This window comes from Sus scrofa, chromosome 7 (genome assembly GCF_000003025.6).
Source record: "Sus scrofa isolate TJ Tabasco breed Duroc chromosome 7, Sscrofa11.1, whole genome shotgun sequence".
Lineage (NCBI taxonomy): Eukaryota > Metazoa > Chordata > Mammalia > Artiodactyla > Suidae > Sus > Sus scrofa.
This window is the reverse complement of record NC_010449.5, coordinates 11,191,220-11,211,877: the sequence shown is the minus strand read 5'-3', so window position 1 is coordinate 11,211,877 and position 20,658 is coordinate 11,191,220. Positions and strand designations below refer to the sequence as shown.

Genomic DNA, 20,658 nt, shown 5'->3' with positions numbered 1-20,658 from the left:
CTGCCAAGGACATAGCCCTTCAAACCCTTCTTTTTTTCCCCCCCTCACAAAATTTTATTTTTTTGATTAAACAAAATAGACCTTTTTTTTTTTTTAACATTTCAGATATACATTCATTTAAAATTTTAAAATGGAATAAAATTTACATAGGCCTTTTTCCAGTTTTGCTGTGTGTGTATATATGTTCTTTTTTTAAAATTTAATTTTATTGAAGTATAGTTGATTTACAATGTTTTGTTAGTTTCAGGTGTAAGCAAAGTGAATCAGTCATATATATAAATATATTTATTTTTTTCCCATGTAGGTTATTACAAACTATTGAGTAAATTTTCCTGTGCGATATGGTAGGTTCTCATTAATCATCTGTTTTATACAGTGGTAGGTACCCTTTATTCCCACCCTCCCAATTCTTCACTCCCCCCAGTGGTTTTGAGGCAGAATATTAACTCAGGTAGTCAGTGTAGAAGCATGGGTTTCGATGCATTCTTTGATATGGCCATTGATTAACATTTGTGGCTTGGGGAGTTCCCGTTGTGGCTCAGTGGTTAACGAATCCAACTAGGAGCTGCGAGGTTGTGGGTTTGATCCCAGGCCTTGCTCAGTGAGTTAAGGATCTGGCATTGCCGTAAGCTGTGGTGTAGGTTGCAGATGCGGCTCGGGATCCTGTGTTGCTGTGGCTCTGGCGTAGGCCGACATCTACAGCTCCGATTCGAGCCCTAGCCTGGGAATCTCCATATGCCACGGGTGCAGCCCAAGAAATGGCAAAAAAGACAAAACAACAACAACAACAACAACAAAACAAAACAAAACAAAACATTTGTGGCTTAAGGGCTTCAGGTAGTAACATCCCCACAGACCTTGTTGATTACAGGGAGTGTACCTGCGCCCAGATGGACACTAATCCCCAATCCCCTGTGACTCAGTTTACAGGAGAAAAAGGTCAAAGAAACTAGGAGACTTACAGGACATTTCCACCCCCAGGACCCTATTGGACAAGGACTGATATAACTGAATAAAGCCAATGGAAGAAGACCACATGTTTCTGGACCCTACATTGGCGCCCCCCCAACTTTAAGGAATAAACCCCCCTATAGGACAATAGAGAAGCGGGGGCTCTTCTCCCCCCTCCCAGTAACCCTGGAAGCTATCTGCTTTCCTTTAATGAAAACTTTGCTTCCTTGCTGCCTGTGTGTTCGTGGAGTTCATTCTTCGACCGCCGTGAACAAGAACCCAGATTCTGGTACCATCTTTCTGGCATCAGTTTCACCTATGGTGACCATAAGATTGGTTTTTTTTTTTTTTTTTTGGTTTTGAGAGTCATACCCTCCGCATATGGAAGTTTCCAGTCTATGGGTCAGTTCGGAGGTACAGCTGCCGGCCTACACCACTGCCACAGCAACATGGGGTCTGAGCCACATCTGTGACCTACACCACAGCTCAAGGCAACACCGGATCCTTAACACACTGAGCAAGGCCAGGGATTGAACCTGCATCCTCATGGATCCTAGTCAGGTTCGTTAACCAATGAGCCACGAAGGGAACTCCACCATAAGATTGGTTTTGAAATCTGTTTCTGTGTTTTAAGTTCTTTTGTATCATTTTTTTAAATTAGATTCCGCATATAAGTGATATGTGATATTTATCTTTCTTCTCACAAACAGTGACAAAATGCCTACTGTGGGTGTCTTAGTTTCCTATATGTGCTATTTCAACAAATTACCAAAAACCTCATGGCTTAAAATAATGGAAATTTATTCTCTGGCCGTTCTGGAGGGCCGAAGTCCAAAATCAAAGTGTCACTGGGACTGTGCTCCCTCCAACGGCTCCAGGGTGGAATCTTTGGAAGCATCCGGTGGCTCCTGGAGTCCCCTGGCCATGGCTGAGTCCAGGGTCTGTCTCCAGCTTCATGCGGCCTTTCCCTCCTGTCTCTCATAAGGACCTACACCACAGCTCCTGGCAATGCCGGATCTTTAACCCCCTGAGCGAGGCCAGGGATCAAACCCGGAACCTCATGGTTCCTAGTCAGATTCGTTTCGGCTGCACCACGATGGGAAATCCTGTATCCCTTTTTTCACATTCCATATATAGCCGATGTCATATGATGTTTGTCTTTCACAAATAGGATTTTTGTTTTGTTTTTATTTCATTAGAAATATACCTTCAATGAAGAAATTTAGATGTTACCCATAAGCAAAAAAAAAAAAAAGCAAAATTATGTCACATTCACGCCCCATAAAGCTCTATAAAATAGTTCTGCATTTTTTCTGCTTATGTAAACATCTTTAGAATATATTTTCCAATCAATGAAGTCAGAACACAATGCCCCATTTTGTGACCCAATATTTTGACTTATCAATAATGCAGGAATGTGTTTCTATGTGAATAAATTTACAATTCCTATTCCAATTTTCGGTCACCAGTGTCCCATTAAAGGGCTGTGTGTAAAAATTTCTTAACCACTCTCTATTGTTAAGCATATAAGTAGTTTTCAAACTTTTGCTATTTTGAGGTCTGCTGCAGTGAATATTCCATCATGTCGTTTTTGTGTGCTTGCCTGATTATTTTCCATCAGGAAAATTATTAGAAGTGGAATTGCTGGCTGCAAAGGTATAAACTTATATGACTTTTGATAGCTATTTTCAGAAAAGCAATCTGAAAGGTCATAACAGAGGGAAGCCAATGAAGTGATTTTTTTTTTTTTTTTTTGCCAGTTTGTTTTTTGTGTTTTTGAGAGGAGTGACATCTATAAGGTCTGTTCCAGCTCATAGAATTCTGGGATTCCTGGATTTAGGAAATATTAAAACTGTGCTGGAGATGGGGTTCCCATCGTGGCGCAGTGGTTAACAAATCCGACTAGGAACCATGAGGTTGCAGGTTCGATCCCTGACCTTGCTCAGTGGGTTAAGGATCTGGTGTTGCCGTGAGCCGTGGTGTAGGTCGCAGACACGGCTCGGATCCCACGTTGCTGTGGCTCTGGCTTAGGCTGGCAGCTACAGCTCCCATTTGACTCCTAGCCTGGAAACCTCCATATGCCGCAGGAAAGGCCCTAGAAAAGGCAAAGAGACAAAAAAAAAGAAAGAAAAAAGAAAAAAAGCTGTGCTGGAGAAAGAAAGAGACTTAAAGAGAAAGTCAGTGGATTTGGAAAACTTTAAGACCTGAAGAACTGGATGTCCACAAGGAACAAGGACCTTGCGCTCCAAGATGATGCTGGGAGGAAGACCAGAGAGGAGTGTAAGACCAAGGCGTTGAATTTCTTAATTAACGCTTTGGTGGGGACCAGAGATGAGGTGGTCAATATTCTGCTTGTCCATGGCTTCTCCTGCCTCAGAAGTTCTGCCTGGTCTCTGTTGTTCTGTATTTGTTTCTTTTGTGTCCTCTGATCCTTTCTATACCTTGCCCTCAGTTCTCTAAATTGAGGAATATGTTTGGACCAGTCAACTACAGACTAGTCTAGAGATCCCTGTTGTGCAGGTAAATTCAGTGGCTGCTGATTAGCTTCCCAACAGATGCTTTTGTCTTGGGTGCCCACCTGGTCCAGTCGGCGTGGTCGGCGTGGCAGGGCAGGATAGTATTGTACCAAGCATAGGAACTTGTGCGAAGAAACTCTCAGAAGTGGCTGGGATGTGGCGGATATCTGGAAACTTAGACGTGTGGGGGAATTCCTGGTGGGTTCTTTGAATTCCCTGCCCAGGACAGGAGGCTAGTTAGGAGGAGCTGATATAAAGCAGCCAGGTGACACCAAGGACCTGAAATAGGGTGAGGGAGTGGGCATAGAGAAGAGGGAGGGGATGATGCTGATAGTGAACATTGGCTGAGGGCTTTGGATGTGCCAGCGCCTGTTGCCAGCACTTGACACAGACAGTAAAACCAAGTGGTAAATCAATATCCCATAAAACACAATTGGCTATTGGTAATTATGTCCTGATCTCTGCCTGCCCCCAGTCTCCCGTGGAAGCTGGATAAAATTTTATTCTTTGGGGAAGGGGCATCCTTTACATGCCACAATCCTGAAGTTAACCTTGATCTTAGTCCCTCGTTTTTTTTCCTGGCTCCTCCTCTTCCCACTCCCCTCCACCCCCCCCACTTTGAAATTCAAATTTCCTGCCCTCCTGCCGACTTCTCATTACCCACCACTGTGCCACGTCCTCCCTCTGCTGCCCCCTCCCCCGTACCTGAGGCACCATTTCTGGTTAGTTGTATACAGGACCTATTTTATTTTATTTTATTTATTTTTACTTTTTAGGGCCGTACCTACAGCATATGGGAGTTCCCAGGCTAGGGGTCAGATAGGAGTTGCAGTTGCCTGCCTACACCACAGCCACAGCAAAGCAGGATCTGAGCTGCATCTTCTACCTACAGCACAGCTCACGGCAACACCAGATCTTTAATTCACTGAGCGAGGCCAGGGATTGAAGCTATCCTTATGGATACTCCTTGGGTTCATTACTGCTGAGCCATGACAGGAAGTCCTATAGTATCTATTTTATAAGTTTACTTTTGTGCTTCTCCTGGCCACACAGACCGACTGAAAGTACCATTTTTTCCTTAACTTTCCCATAACAGGACCATTTTTTACACCCCTGAATTTTGGGGGCCATGCTTGTCACTGTGTTAGGGAGGGTTTACAGTGTATTCATTTGTTGGATCCTTACAGCCATAGGTAAGGTGGAAACTACTATATCACTCTCATTCTATATGTGAGTCAACTGGGGCAAAGAGTTGACTTCAGTAATTACATCAGCTTCCATAGCGAATACGGTCAAAACCAGGAGTGATAATACAGTCAGGGCAGGGCAGGCTGACTCCAGAGCTTGTAGGGTCATCGACTAAACCACCATACTTTTTTTTTGGCCTCACTCAGGGATAGAACCTGCACCACAGCAGTGACAATGCCAGATCCTTAACTGCTAGGTCACCAGGGAACTCCTACACCACCATAGCTTGTCACGGCTCTCGGGGACAACCTCGAATTACACTGCTTTGTCTATGCCTCCAGTTTACCCACTTCACTTTTGCTTTTCCTCCCAACACATTCAATCTTTGACCAGGAGTGACTTTTCTTTCTTGGCCCACTGGCGTTTCTCCCAACCTTTTAGAGTCTTTCTTTTTTTTGGGCTTTCCAGGGCCGCACCTGCGGGAGGTGGAAGTTCCCAGGGCTAGGGGTCGAACTGGAGCTGCAGCCACCAGCCACACGGGATCTGAGCTGCATCTGCAACCCATACCACAGCTCACAGCAATGCCTGATCCCCAACCCACTGAGTGAGGCCAGGGATCGAACCCGAGACTTCATGGTCACTAGTCGGATTCGTTGCTGCTGGGCCACCATAGGAACTCCTAGAATCTTTCCTACTCTATTTCCTTTTCCTACACAGTCTAGATCGCATGTTCCATCATTTTTATCACTTCTCAGGAGTCCGTTTTCAGTCTAAAGTTATAGAAACCCACCCCCATCATGTTTCCCCATCGCCACATACCACCTGTATTCTCATCCGCTGTCGCTGCCATCACCCCACTTTGCCTATCACCACACTTTCTTCCCTATCCACACACCACCTATACTATCATTTGTTTATTTTTTCTTTAAATCATTTCACATTTAAAAAGTGACTATAACCAAAAACACCCTTCTAATTGAACATAGTCCAGGCAACTTAAGGGAATTATTAATTTTGTTATGTGTGATAATGGGTACGATTTTGTAGAATGCGATTCTTGTTTCCTGGAATTCCATGCTGGAGTATTTTTGGGGTGAAACACTTCAAAGTCTGTAATTTACTTTTACGTTGCTGAACAAAAAAGACATTATAGATGAAGGAAATCTGGAAAATGTAAACAGTGGTAGAATCCCTGTTGGGGGGATATGGATGTTCTCTGCGCTCTTCTCTTATTTTTTATGTTTGAAAGATTTCTAAGTTAAAAGTAAACATTAAAAAGACTCTTCCAGAATGAAAGAAAAAAAAAAAAAAAGACACTTTTTGGAGTTCCTGTTGTGGCTCAGTGGGTTAAGAACCCGAATAGTATCCATGAGGACACGGGTTCGATCCCTGGCCTTGCTCAGTGGGTTAAGGATCCAGCATTGCCGTGACCTATGGTATAGGCCACAGATGTACATGTGGCTGGGATCTGGCTTTGCTATGGCTATGGCATAGGCAGGAACTGACTCGCTGCAACTCTGATTCGACCCCTAGCCCAGGAACTTCCATATGCTGTGGGTGTGGCAGTAAAAAGAAAAAGAAAAACAAAACAAGACACTTCTCTCACAAACATAAATGGAAAACTTCTATTGCTTACCATACTGGGACGACGATTCTGGAAATAAATATACCGAAAATACAACAGAGTCTTTCGATTCCAGCTAAGTATCCTTGCCTGATCGAAAGCTCTGGGTGTATTCTCTTTGCAAATAAAGGGGATTAGTAGGTATTAGAGAGGTGTTAAAGAAATCAAGTCCATTCTCCTTACATGATTACAAGAGAATTGGAAAGGGAATAACCCTTTCATTGCATGTTTCAATGTTATTTAATGCCATGTCCTTGTACCTCTTAAATCACCAAAGCTCTTCATGGCATAGTTTGGGAAATGTTCAAATCACTTTTTCCTTTCCTTCCATTAAACTTGTCCTGCCAAATGCTAATCTGAGATCAGCCCAACTATTCAGCTTCATACTCTTTGGCTGTTTTGGCACTAGAGGGAACGTAGATATTCATCAGGGTTTTGAGGTAGGAGATGGAAGACGTTCTAGGGATTTCTAGCAGACATGGATTTAATACAAGGAGTTGGGTACTTATGAAACTGGGAAGATGTGAGGGAGTAGAGGTAGGAACATCCTTGGGCTTTTGGCTTCACAGTCATACTTGGGATTCAATTAGAAGGAATTGCTACCTCCGTTGCCATGGGCACTGCTGCCTCACCTCCAGCAGGCAAGCTGATGACCAGACAGTGGAGAATACCAGAAACACCCACATCTGCTGAGCTGGCTTGTCTGCTGCCCTGATCCCACAGGATGGCCTCTGCCTCCCTCCTCCCTTCCCCGCACCACACAGGGGTATCTCATTGGCAGAGACTAAGTGACGTCCAGAATCCTATTTACAAGGGAGTCTGGGAAATGTGGCTTTTAGTCTTCTGGTTCCAGTCCAGTGGAGGAGATGGAAGAAGGTGAGAATGGATGTCGAGTGCAAAGAATACACAACCCAGGGGCGCCCCCATCACCTCAAATGTGTGGTTTCCCAAGCCCGGGTCCCCAGGGCCGCCAGGCCAGCTCTAGACATGACCACACACTACTCACTGTACTCTCGGATTTCCCGCATTAGATTTTGTCTGTTTGGAGGATCTCTTGTTTTGTTTTCAATCCAGTCTTATTATTTTCTTAGGTATGAGCTATAATTTTTAGCATTCAATTCCTTCACCCAAGTTCAGCCACAAAAACTTGAGGACATTAAATAATAGATACATTCTAGCCATCATTACTTTATTCCCAAGAGTTAACACACAGGATTATATTTAAAGATAGATTGCTGAAGCAGAACGTGCAAATCTAGTCAGTAAAATATCCATGGAAGGCTTCTAGTTTTCCGAATGCATAGGAAATCACAGCGTCTTCTTCTTTCTCATTCTTCTCCTTGTTCTCCTCCTCCCCTCCCCCTTCTTCTCCTTTTCAGTTGAAATATAGTTGATTTAGAAGGTTGCATTATCCCCAGTGTGTAGCACAGTGATTCAGTTATATATGTTCTTTTCCATGGTGGTTTATTAGAAGGTATTGAATACAGTTCCCTGTGCTAGACAGTAGGACATTGCTGTTTTTGTTTTATTTTATTATTTTATTCTATTTTTTTTGCCTTTTCTAGGGCCGCTCCTGCAGCATATGGACGTTCCCAGGCTAGGGGTCTAATCGGAGGTATAGCTGCCGGCCTATACCAGAGCCACAGCAATGCAGGATCCGAGCCGCGTCTGTGACCTACACCATGGCTCACAGCAACACAGGATCCTTAACCCACTGAGCAAGGCCAGAGATCGAACCCACAACCTCATGGTTCCTAGTCAGATTCATTAACTACTGCGCCATGACGGGAACTCCTGTTTTTCTATTTTATATATAGTAGATTGTATCTGCTAATCTCAAACCTCTCATTTGTCCTTCCCACCTCTTTTCCCTTTGGTAACCATCACTGTTTTTTTATGTCTGTGAGTCTGTTTCTGTTTTGTAAATAAAATCATTTGTACATAGTTTAGTTTCCACGTACATATAAGTGATACCATATGATATTCGTCTTCGTCTGACTTACTTCACTTAGTATGATAATCTTATTTATTTATTTTTTTTTGGCTTTTTGCCATTTCTTGGGCTGCTCCTGCGGCATAAGGAGGTTCCCCAGGCTAGGGATCTAATCGGAGCTGTAGCCGCCGGCCTATGCCAAAGCCACAGCAACGCCAGATCTGAGCCAGGTCTGCAACCTACACCACAGCTCACGGCAATGCTGGATCCTTAACCCACTGAGCGAGGCCAGGGATCAAAGCCGAAACCTCATGGTTCCTAGTCAGGTTCGTTAATCACTGAGCCACGATGGGAACTCTGGTATGATAATCTTTAAGTCTATCCATGTTGCTGCAACAATAATTTCATTCTTTTTTTTTTTTTTTTTTTGTCTTTTTAGGGTCTCACCCGAAGCTTATGAAGGTTCCCAGACTAGGGGTTGAATCGGAGCTGTTGTTCCCAGCCTGTGTCAGAGCCACAGCCACGCCAGATCTGAGGTGCATCTGCGACCTACACCACAGCTCACGGCAATGCTGGATCCTTAACCCACTGAGCAAGGGCAGGGATCGAACCCGCAACCTCATGGTTCCTAGTCAGATTCGTTAACCACTGAGCCACGACGGGAACTCCAGTATGATAATCTTTAAGTCTATCCATGTTGTGCAAGATTGACTTCATTCTTTTTTTTTTTTTCTGTCTTTTTAGGGCCGCAGATTTGTTTCCACTGTGCCATGACGGGAACTCCTCATTCTTCTTCTTTTTTTTTTTAATGGCTGAATTATGTCCTGTGTGTGTGTGTCTGTGTGTGTGTATATCACATACTCTTTAAGCATTCATTTGTCAATTGTTTCTATATCTTGACTATTGCAAATAGTGCTGCTATGAACACATGGGTGCATGAATCTATTTAAATTATAGTTTTTTCCTCAATATATGTCCAGGAGTGGGATTGCTGGATCATACGGCGGCATCTCTATTTTTTAGTTTTTTAAGAAACTTCCATCCTGTTCCCCATCGTGGCTCCACCAGTTTATATTCCCACCAGCAGAGTAGGAGGGCTCCCTTTCTCCAAACCCCCTCCAGCATTTAACAAGCCTTCTTTATGCATGAGAAACAGAAAGGTGACTTCTATGCATTCAACTGCAAAAGGGCTTAAACCGGGGGCCAGTAGAGGCGTGGCAGAAATGAAGGCCAGAGGGCTAGAGCGATGATGATGACGCTATAGAAGGTGCCTCCCTAGGAAAATAGTTGTTTACTCTATGAAGAGATTTAACACCGTTGTGCTTTTAAACTCATCATTTAAAATAATCTCAACTTGCCCATTCCTTAGCTTTGTTCTTTTTCCTTTATGGTTTGCCATGCACTGCAAGAGGGTGGATTTCCTGAGGAACTGAGTTAAGTCCCACCTCCTCCCCTTCTTCCACTCCTGGATCTTGCCCTCTGGCAGTGGAGGGAAGTCAAATTGTGTTTTAAGTGGCTCATCCACCCCCATGTGCTCTATTTGAAGTTTTTTTGGTTTGGGTTTTGTTTGTTTGTTTGTTGGATTCCTCAGTGATAGGATATAAAATGTGGGTTCGTTATTCCACTTGGTAAGAACACATTCTTTTCCCGTTAGACTCATTAACCCTCGATGATTACATGGTAATGCTACATAGCGTTATGTCCTTGGTATCTCTTTATATGGCCACTAATCCAGGTAATTAAAATTAAGAACAATAAGAAGAGGAGTTCCCATTGTGGCTCGGTGGTTAATGAATCCAACAAGGAACCATGAGGTTGTGGGTTCGATCCCTGGCCTTGCTCAGTGGGTTAAGGATCTGGTGTTGCCGTGAGCTGTGCTGAATGTCGCAGATGCGTCTCGGATCCTGCATTGCTGTGGCTGTGGTGTAGGCCAGCGTCTACAGCTCCAATTCGACCCCTAGCCTGGGAAGCTCCATACGCCGTGGGAGCGGCCCTAGAAAAGGCAAAAAGACGAAAAAAAAAAAAAAAAAAAAACAGAAACCAATAAGAAGAAAAGTTCCTTAGCAGCTTGATGACCCATCTCTTACAAAAGAATCCTTTGCTAGGAAGATGACAATTTTATTTTATTGATTGATTGATTGATTGATTGAAAGATGACAATTTTACACAATCAGATTCTGCCTGGAGTTCCTCTCAAAAAAGGAAAACAAAACAAATGGGGTGAAGAAAGTCATCATTGCTTAGTACGGTTAATGGATAGAACCAGCAGAGAGTACAGCCCGGAACCCAGGCCCAGGGAAGAAAACATTAGCTTCCGGAAGAGAGGCTCAGAGAATGGGTAGAAGTGGCTGGAAGCCATCCTCCTCTGTGATTTGCAGAGAGCTTCCTTATGCAATTAAAGTGCCAGGAAGCAACAACCCTAAAATGCAGCTAATGTCAGAGAAGATGTAATCTAGGGAATGGTAATATGCCCATCTTGAAGTAATGTCGTGATGGCGGGAGCTTTCAGTGGCTGATAAGGAATATCGAAAGCGGTGCCAGAATGAGGGAAGGACAATTTCTAGTTTCTCCAGTGGGGACCCCCGGTGCAGCCGCCCTGACCGCTGACCCACGTGTTCCTTTCTGGAGGGCGAGCGTAGGGCCGTGTCGTGGAGAAAGCTGAACCACGATATGACGGCCAGAAGCTGTTCCTAAAGACCTCACACGCCTCCTGAGCTGCTCCTGTGCTCACTCTTCCTGCGGTTGGCTCCTCTTAATTGAATTTCCCAAGTTCATTTTTCTACCGGGAAGAGAAAGCGCTGAGCAGCTGGGAAGCAGAAGCTGGGCGGAGAAGGGTGTGGTCGGAAATGGGGGGTGGGTGGGAGGCGGCGCTTCCATCAACTGTCCCAACCCGTTTCCTCCCGTAAAATGCACGGGATGGTATTTCCCACAGTTTTCCGCTTTTGTGAAATGACACCAGGCCGTGGATTCAAAGCTCCTGCCTGTCCCAGCTCTGAAGACCCGAGCATTCCAGGTACTCAGGCACTGTTGCTTCTCTGCGGAAATGAACAAGCTGGGGCTCTCTGCTTTGGCTCACGCACTTCTGTTTTCCTCTCGCAGGCATTTATGCAGCCGATGCATATTAAGTGACCTGATCCTCAGTCATTCCATAAATACTTGTTCCTAGAGGACCAGAGTGTCATGTTAATTTTTCTTCTCCATTTTTTTTTTTTTTTTTTTTTGTTTTGTTCTCTTTTTTCTTTTTGGCCGCACCTAAGACCTGTGGATGTTCCAGAGCCAGGGATCAAACCCATGGCACAGGAGTGACAAGGCCCTTAGGGAACTCCTGTGGGTTGTTTCTTATGACCGACCTCTGGTGTCACTGGCTTCCCCTGACCTGGGCCCTGGGAACTTTTGAGTGTGTGGCCGGGGGAACCCAAGGTAGTGGGATCTCCTGCATCTCCGTGGATGCCCAACGTTCTACTTCAGAGAAGGGACTTAGGATGTCGTGTCTTCTCTCCTGGGACATGGTGGCTGCTTGTTTGAAAGTGTTCTCCCCCTCAGCTTCCAGAGAGGTGGGGAGATCAAGAGAAGGGTCCATCTTAGCCTGCCTCCACCCCTCAGGCTCTCCTTACCAACTTCCTCCTTCCAATCCCGCAACTACCACATCAGGGGGCCATGCATTCTTGCAACAAGTATTTAGTGAGCTCCCGGTATGTGCCAGACTCTATAAGGAGCTGGAAAGAAATGCCTGCTGTTCTCTGAGGCCTCAGAGCCTGGCATGAATGACCTTCGGATGTTGAGAGGCTAAGAGAGTCAGTATAAAGTAATGGGGGGAGAAAAAAGCAAAGCAAATAAAACAACCTTCGCCATCAATAAGCCACAATCCAAGTAGCAACACATGTATTAAACTCATTCTGTACCTGGAGTTTCCACTGTAACACAATGGGATTAGAGGCGTCTTGGGAGTGCTGGGACACAGGTTCGATCCCTGGCCTGCCACAGTGGGTTAAGGATCTGGCGTTGTCGTAGTTGCAGCTTGGGTTACATCTGTGGCTTGGGTTGCATCTGCAACTTAGATCTGGTTTTGATCTCTGCCCTGGGAACTCCATATGTCATGGGTTGTCCAAAAAAAAAAAAATTCATTCTGTACTTGTCTCTCAACTTTAGTACTTGTAAAACTATATCTTAGAGTCTAGTTTCAGAAGATATTTGAAATAATCAATATTTAAAATTTTTTTTGTCTTTCTTTTTTTTTTTCTTTTCTTTTCTTTCTTTTTTTTTTTTTTTTAAGGGCTGCACTTGTGGCATATGGAGGTTCCCAGGCTAGGGGTTGAATCAGAGCTGTAGCCGCCGGCCTACACTACAGCCACAGCAATGCCAGATCTGAGCTTTGTCTGTAACCTCCGTCACAGCTCACAGCGATGCCGCACCCTTAACCCACTGAGTGATGCCAGCAATCGAACCTGCATCCTCCTGGATGCTAGTCAGATTCATTTCTGCTGAGCCACAACGGGAACTCCAAAACAATATTTTTAGTTGAAAGCACTTAAGAGCGTGTTAGAGACTGAACTGGGACCTCCGCAATTTTTTTTGGTAAAGTTCTAATGGCTGGTGTGACTATTTGGAGAGAGGGCCTTCAAGGACATAATTAAGTTAAATGTGGTTGTAAGGATGGGACATTAATCCAATAGAAACTTCTCTTTCTCTGTGAGCACATAGAGTGAACACCACGTGAGGACACAGTGAGAAGGTGGCCACTTGCAAACCGGAAAGAGAGTTTGCACCAGAAACTAACTCTGCTGACCCCTTGATTTTGGACTTCCAGGCTCCCCAACTGTAAGAACACACATTTCTGTTGGGTAAGCCAGCCAGTCGGTGGTATTTTGTTATGGCCACTTGAGCAGGCTCATGTAGAGCAGTTTTAATTTTTCTTTCCACATAGATTCAGAAATACATATATTTATGGGATGTCTTTTTCTCTGCAAAAGTTGTTGAATCTAGAACTTTATTTGCTAATATCTGAAAAGTATTCAAATAACAGAACACACCTCAAAACCTTTTCTTCCTTCCTCAAAAGAAGCTAACCTTTCCCCTGATCCTCCCAATCTCTTGAAGAGTCTTTCTTAACAAGTGTATTTGGAAATAAAGATGCAATTTCTGCATCTTAAAAGTATTTCGGTGGGAGGGGATGCATGTTGATTTAATGCAGGAGCACAGATTTTATTTACCCACTGCACTGTGGGATCAGGGCAGGGCCCAGGGGAGGGCTGGGAGAATAATGCCCAGACACTGCAATAGCATCTGTTCCCCAAGTCAGGCCGCCAGTCCCGCTGCAGGAAATGCGGGGAGCAGCTTGAGGGGCTCCTACACAGTGCCTGCTTCTGACCAGCTTCTCTTCATGTACTTCTCATATGTATTGATACATATTTACATAATACTATGTATATTCAATCAGTATTTGTTGAATTGAATTATGGAAATGTGTGCTCGCCCATAGTATAAAACCGATTCTGCCAGGATAGAAGCTCTTCAATCGCGAGGCAGGTCCTATTTATACACCTCATAAAGAATGCTAAGCTGTGAGAGATCTGTGGCATCACAGCTTTCATTTATAGCTAGGGGAAAATATTTACAAGCAGGAATGTGGAATTGCATTTGTGTTGACACGTTGTGGGAGGTGTTCTCAGAAAGGTGTTTGGAGGGAGTGCAGGGTCACCCACCGTTGATCTTATTCTGGGATCCCCAGAATGCGCAGGTCGGTCGGGCAGGCTCGAGGCTCTTCCCTGAGCCGTGCAGAAAATATTCGGTTCCGCTCTGTCCTCTCCTCTCTCCCTTTCCCTCCACTGCTTTCTCTTATCTTTGCATCTCCTCCTCCTTTCCTTCTCTTCTTAAAATCTTCTAGTTTTCCTTTTGCAAAAATAAAACGATTGTTGAATTGTTGGTCAAGTTCAAGTTGGTGGGAGGCTGAATGGTAAGTGTTGGGAAAACTACCTTGGGCTGATTAACTTAATATGTGTGAGAAGCAGGAATTCCCGTCGTGGTTCAGTGGTTAATGACTCCAACTAGAAACCATGAGGTTGCGGGTTCGATCCCTACCCTTGCTCAGTGGGTTAAGGATCCAGCGTTGCTGTGAGCTGTGGTGTAGGTTGCAGCCATGGCTCGGATCCCAAGTTGCTGTGGCTCTGGTGTAAGCCAGCAGCTACAGCTCCGATTGGACCCCTAGCCTGGGAACCTCCATATGCCACGGGAGCAGCCTAAGAAATGGCAAAAAGACAAAAAAACAAACAAAAAAATATGTGTGAGAAACAAAAATAGGTTAAACCAGGACTATCCACAGCTGTGCAGGTGTAGGTTTCCTTCGAACTTTGTGGGAAGATTCTGTTTCTTTCTTCTGGCTTGGCTGTCCCCCTCCAGAAGGATGAGGAGAGGAAGTCTTGATTTATTCTAGAAAGAACAATTTAAGGGGGAGAAAAAGAATAGCTCAAGAGGCAAATCCTGGGACAGTGGCCTTGGGAGGTGGTGGTGGGGTTGGGGGTGCAAAGAGGATTTAAATAGGTTTTGCTGTATTTCCTTTTAGTGTTGAACTTTTTTTTTTTTTTTTTTTTTTTTTTTTTTTTTTTTAAGAAGACTAACAGCAGATTGAAATTGCTTTTCAATAGTATTGGGGGGCCAGACTGGTATTTGTCCTGCTCAGGACTCTGTTCAGACACTTGGCATGACTGTAGCTGTTGCAAGTGGGAAGGTTGTCTCTCTAGTCCTGACCTTCAATTCAGCTGTTGTGCCTTTTGCTGGAAAAATGCACGGGTGTGGTAGGCCGTCTCCATCAGCAAAGGCCCTCAAAGTTTCTGGAAGACTCAGTGGCTGGAGGAGGGTCATGATGGTCTTAGATGCTACAACAGCCTATTTTTGCTTCAGGGAGGCCGAGGCTCCTCGAGGGCTGACTCCTTCCTTCCTGGTCTTGCCCGGTAAAGTAAAGCCCATCTGGGCATGGAAGCTGGAGGCAGGCAGCTCAACAACTGCAGAAGAATGAGCAAGACTGGTTCCTTGGTGGGTTGAGCTGCATCTCTGAGATTAAGTTTCTTTTTACAGTGGAACAGGAGTTCCCTGGCGGCTCAGTGGGTTAAGGATCTGTCACTGCTGTGGCTCTTCTTACTGGGATGGTATGCGTTTGATCCCTGGCCTCAAACGTCCTGCATGCCGTGGGCATGGCAAAAGAAAGAAAGAAAAGAAAAGAAAAAGAAAACAGAACAAAACACCTCCCCACACTCCACCTCACCATGGGCCTGGAGATGGAGGTTTTTTTGTCTTTTTGCCATTTCTTGGGCCGCTCCCACAGCATATGGAGGTTCCCAGGCTAGGGGTCCAATTGGAGCTGTAGCCACCAGCCTACGCCAGAGCCACAGCAACGCGGGATCCGAGCCGCGTCTGCAACCTACACCACAGCTCATGGCAACGCCGGATCGTTAACCCACTGAGCAAGGGCAGGGACCGAACCCACAACCTCATGGTTCCTAGTCGGATTTGTTAACCACTGAGCCACAACAGCAACTCCAGAGTGGTTTTTTAGAATAGAAGAGAGACAGCCTCTGGAAGTTAGTGGTAAATCCAGACTCTGAGAGTTGTTTGGAATTTCCTGGGTGTATGTCCCTTTGATTATCCCCAAGCCCATTTTGACAGAGGCCAAGTCATAATGCAAAGGCCTCAGCCAGCACCGTGGGGATAAGGGCGGGCCTTGGCCCGTTTTGGAGATGGGGGAGGTGGCATGGCAGGGGAACTGGTGTGAAGGTGACTAAAAGAGTGTGGGCATGAGTCAGTTGCTGGCTGGTGTCCATTGGCAGCCACAGCAGATTTATAGAATTTCTCTACATCTGCTGGTGTTTCCAGATGCCTGGAAATAATTGGAATTTGGTGGCTGGGCAAGTTAGGTAAGGAGTAGAGGGAAGTATAGTCTTATAGAATTGAATATTATTACTGTGAGAATGATTGCAGAGTCATAATAACTCCCATTTAATGAATGTGTACAGTTAGTCTGTCTCTGGGTCCTATGCTTTGTCCAGAGTAACTCATTTAATCCTCACAGCAACTTGTGAAATCTCTTGCCTGATTTATAGACAAGGAAGCTGAGGGTCAGAACGGTTATGTGACTTGCTCAAGATCACGCTGATGCTAAATGTTGGAACCAGGATTCAAATTCCACATTCTTGGAATTTGAAAGTCCACATTCTTGGCTGTGACAGCACGACTGCCAGCTCAGCTGGTACAGGACCACCAGAAAATCAGCCATCACTGGGGCACAAATCAGATCTTAGTTGTCATTTTGCTTTTGATCCTTTGCACAGTTCCAAGCACATAACAGGTGCTTAATAAAGGTTGTTGACTCAGTCTCTTTGCTCAAGGGGATTACTTTCTTGTTGGAGGGAAAATACTCTCATGCCGGAGAGAGAAACCAATTTGGAACAAAATACCCAATGCCAAAAAAACCATGGGAGGGTCACGAGGGAAGAAAACACATAATCATTTAACAGATTGGATCCAATTAGCTCCTTCTCTTCTAGTGAGGAAACCACCAAAAATCAAATTAAGATCAGATGGTTGTTTGATGAATATAGAATCCAAGCGAAGGAAATTGGATTTCCTAGAGGGTGTATTTTCATCACATGGTGACCACCCCAAGTGAAAAATCCTCCTTCAGCCAGGAAAATGTTTGCCCAGTGGACTGGATGTTTGTGTTGGCCAGCTTGTAGTCTGTCCTGGTCAGTGCTGGAAAAACACCTCGTGTCTCACCTTCCAGCTCTTTCTAGACCCATGGTGACTCCCCTCCCCCCGATGTTTGAACTCGTCATTACGACACCCCCTCCTGGGTTTCCACACTCTTCTCCCGTTACAGATTCTGCATCTCTTCTTATGCTATACACTTATGCCGTTATAGTTGATTCTACCTGGATTAGAGGTGTATGATCTTCAAGACAGTAGGCGACTTGTCTCCTGGTCACATTTTAGGGGTGCCTCCTTCAGTGAATAGGTACTTTGCAACCTTAATCAAGGAGCTAGTCTGTTCTGGGCTTTCATTGTCTTTATCTTTTCCTAAAGACCATATTAAGGCTTATCTTTTTTTCAGACTATGGCTCTCTGAAAAGCTTAAGGTGAATTCCATATAGACATTGAGTTATTTAAAGAGATTTAATAGAAGACATTTAAATAATTATGGTATAAATTATTTTAATTATAATTAAAATATAGTTTATTTAAATAAACATTTTGGGGGGTCTTTTTTTTAGGGCCACACTGGTGGCATATGGAGGTTCCCAGGCTGGGGGAACTGCTGGCCTACACCACAGCTACAACAATGTGGGATCTGACTAGCATCCGTGACCTACATCATAGCCTGAGGCAACACCGGATCCTTAACCCACTGAGCAGAGCCAGGGATCAAACCTGTGTCCTCATGGATGCTAGTCAGGTTCATTACCACTGAACCACAAGGAGAACTCCAAAAAAATTTTTTCTATTTTGAGATCATTACAGTTTCATGCGGTTTTTTGGGTTTTTTTGTTTGTTTGTTTGTTTGTTTGTTTGTTTGTTTTCCTGTCTCATGGCCGCATCTGCAGAGCATATGGAGGTTCCCAGACTAGGGGTCAAATCGGAGCTACAGCTGTTGGCCTACAACACAGTCACAGCCACACAGGATCCAAGCCGCATCTGCGACCTACACCACAGCTCAATGAAACGCCGGATCATTAACCTACTGAGGGAGGCCAGGGATCAAACCAGCATCCTCATGGATACTAGTCGGATTTGTTTCCATTGCACCACGATTGGAACTCCTCACATGCAGTTGTAAGAAATAATACAGAGAAATCCCCTGTACCTTTTAAAAAACATGTTTTGATGGTGCCCGTGGCATGTGGAAGTTCCCCAGGCCAGGGATCAAACCCAAGCCACAGTTGTAACAAGAGCCACAGCAGTGGCAACACTGGGTTCTTAACCCACTGAGCCACAAGGGAACTCCAAATCCCCTGTACCTTTTACCTAGTTTCCCCAGCATGGTAAAGACGTGGACACTGAAAGTCAGGGTAGACAGAGTCTATTTCCATGACCTCAGGAATCCCTCAGGTCTCACTTTTAGAGTCACCTGTTTCCCTCCTGCCCCTAACCCTTCCAAAACCATTGGCAACTCTTAATCTCTTACTTTCTATAACTTTTTCATTTCTAGAATATTATAGAAATGGAATCATATAGTTTGTAAACTTTGGGGATTGGTTTTTGTCATCCAGCACGATTCCCTGGATTTTCAGCCTCAGTGGTTTGTTATTTTTATTGCTGGATCAGATGGATGTCGTAAATGTACCACAATTTGTTTAACCATCACCCATTGAAGGATGCCTGGATTGTTTACAGTTTTTGCAAATAGCTGTTCACACTTGTGAACAGGTTTTTGTGTGACCATAAATCTTCATTTCTCTGGCATAAGTGAGCAGGAATACAATTGCTGGGTCATATGTTAAATCTGTGTTTAGTTTCTTCAAGAAACCCCCAAATTATTCTCTGGAGTGGCTTTACTATTTTACGTTTCCACCAGCAATGTATGAGTGATCTAGTTTCTCCACATCCTCAGGAGAACTTGGCGTTGTCACTGTTTTTTATTTTAGCTATTTTGTTGGGTGTGTAGTTAGATCTATTTGTGGTTTTAATTTGTATTTCCTTAATGGCTAATGATTTGAACATTTTTTCATGTACTTATTCGCCATCTGCATATCCTCTTCGGTGAAATGTCTCTATTTCTTTTCCCACATTCTAATTGGACCGTTTTTTTCTTCTTGAGTTTTGAATGTTCTTTTTATTTTCTAGGTACTAGTCCTTTGGTAGTTAAGTGGTTTGTAAATAGTTTCTTCCATTCTTCACTTCTTAAGCGGGTCATTCACAGAGCAGATGTCTTCGGTTTTGATGAGGTCCAGTTTATTAATTTTTCTTTTTATGAACCATGCTTTTGATGTCACATTTAAGAACTCTGCATAGCCTTGGATCCTAAAGATTTTCTCCTATGTTATTTTCTAAAGTCATTATAGCTTTACATTTTACACTAAAACATGGTCCATTTTGAATTAATTTTTGTGCAAGGAATGAGACTTAGTTCAGGTTTTTGCTGTTGGTTTGTTTTATTTTTTGCTTTGGATGTCCAGTTGTTCCAAGACCATTTATGAAAAGGCTATCTTATCTTAATTGAGTTGCTTTTGCATCTTTGTTAGAAATTAGTTCGGGGAGTTCCCGTCGTGGCGCAGTGAAATATAGTAAATCAACTATATTTCAATAAAATTTTTAAAAAAGAAGGAAAAAAAATCTGACATGAAGCTTGAAAGTTAGAGTTATAAGAAATGTTTAACAGAGAATACATACTAGGTATATTATAGCATTGTATTATATCATTGCTTGAAAATTAAATGAAAGGAGTTTTTTTATTTTATTTTTTATTTTTGGTCTTTTTGCCATTTCTTGGGCCGATCCTGCGGCATATGGAGGTTCCCAGGCTAGGGGTCTAATCAGAGCTGTAGCCACCGGCCTACGCCAGAGCCACAGCAACGCGGGATCCGAGCCGCGTCTGCAACCTACACCACAGCTCTCGGCAGCGCCGGATCCTTAACTCACTGAGCAAGGGCAGGGATCGAACCCGCAACCTCATGGTTCCTAGTTGGATTCGCTAACCACTGTGCCACGACGGGAACTCCGAAAGGAATTTTTAAAAAGGAAATAAAACCATTAATTAAAGTGAGATATCTTCCTGTCCGGACACTAGATGACTAAATGAAATACTAAAATGTTCCAGTAACTGCATGAAATAATAAACCAATTTCAAAAAAGTATTAAAAATACATACCTCTATATCTACTGTATCAATAATCTGATTCATTTTAAAGGCCAAAAATCAAATGAATGAAACATACCTTTTGAAGTCCTATTCACAAAACACAAAATTGCGTTCACAATGTTGGGTTGAAATTTAACGGCCAAAGCTTCATGTTGTTTCCTTTAACACCTTCTCTGTTTGCTCCGCTATGGGGTAGAAACGCAGGAAATATCTTTGTGGTAAGTTTAGGACCCAAGTGTGAAGATTAGCACTGCTTCCTCCCTGCTTGACACTTCTCTGACCTGTGTTATCCTGAGTCTGTCACTTAATGTCTGTGTGACTGTGGCCAATTATTAACCACAGGCTCGGCGGCGTGGGCGGCTCCAGGTATTAGGGGAGGGGGAGCCGCGAGCGGAGGGACCGGTGTGTGTTGGAGGGGAGTGGGCTGGGCAGCGGTGTGACAGGTGGTGGCCTGGGTCTGTGCAGATGTCGGTGGGTGAGAAATTCAGCGGGGTTGGGGTGGCTGGAGGCAGTTTGTAAGTGCTGTGATGAAATGGGCACCCTTCTCTGGGCTCCCCCACCATCCCTGTCCCCCACACCATGGGAAACTGGTGTTTTAAGC

At 44.2% G+C, this 20,658-nt stretch overlaps 1 long non-coding RNA gene across 1 annotated transcript; it reads right to left on the bottom strand.

The window, feature by feature from the left end:
* On the bottom strand, positions 11,220-20,404 carry LOC106504331. The gene is made up of 3 exons (XR_001297723.2): positions 20,134-20,404; positions 13,915-14,101; positions 11,220-11,374 (listed from the first exon to the last, which is right to left on the bottom strand). It is a non-coding gene; the product is annotated as an uncharacterized LOC106504331 (long non-coding RNA).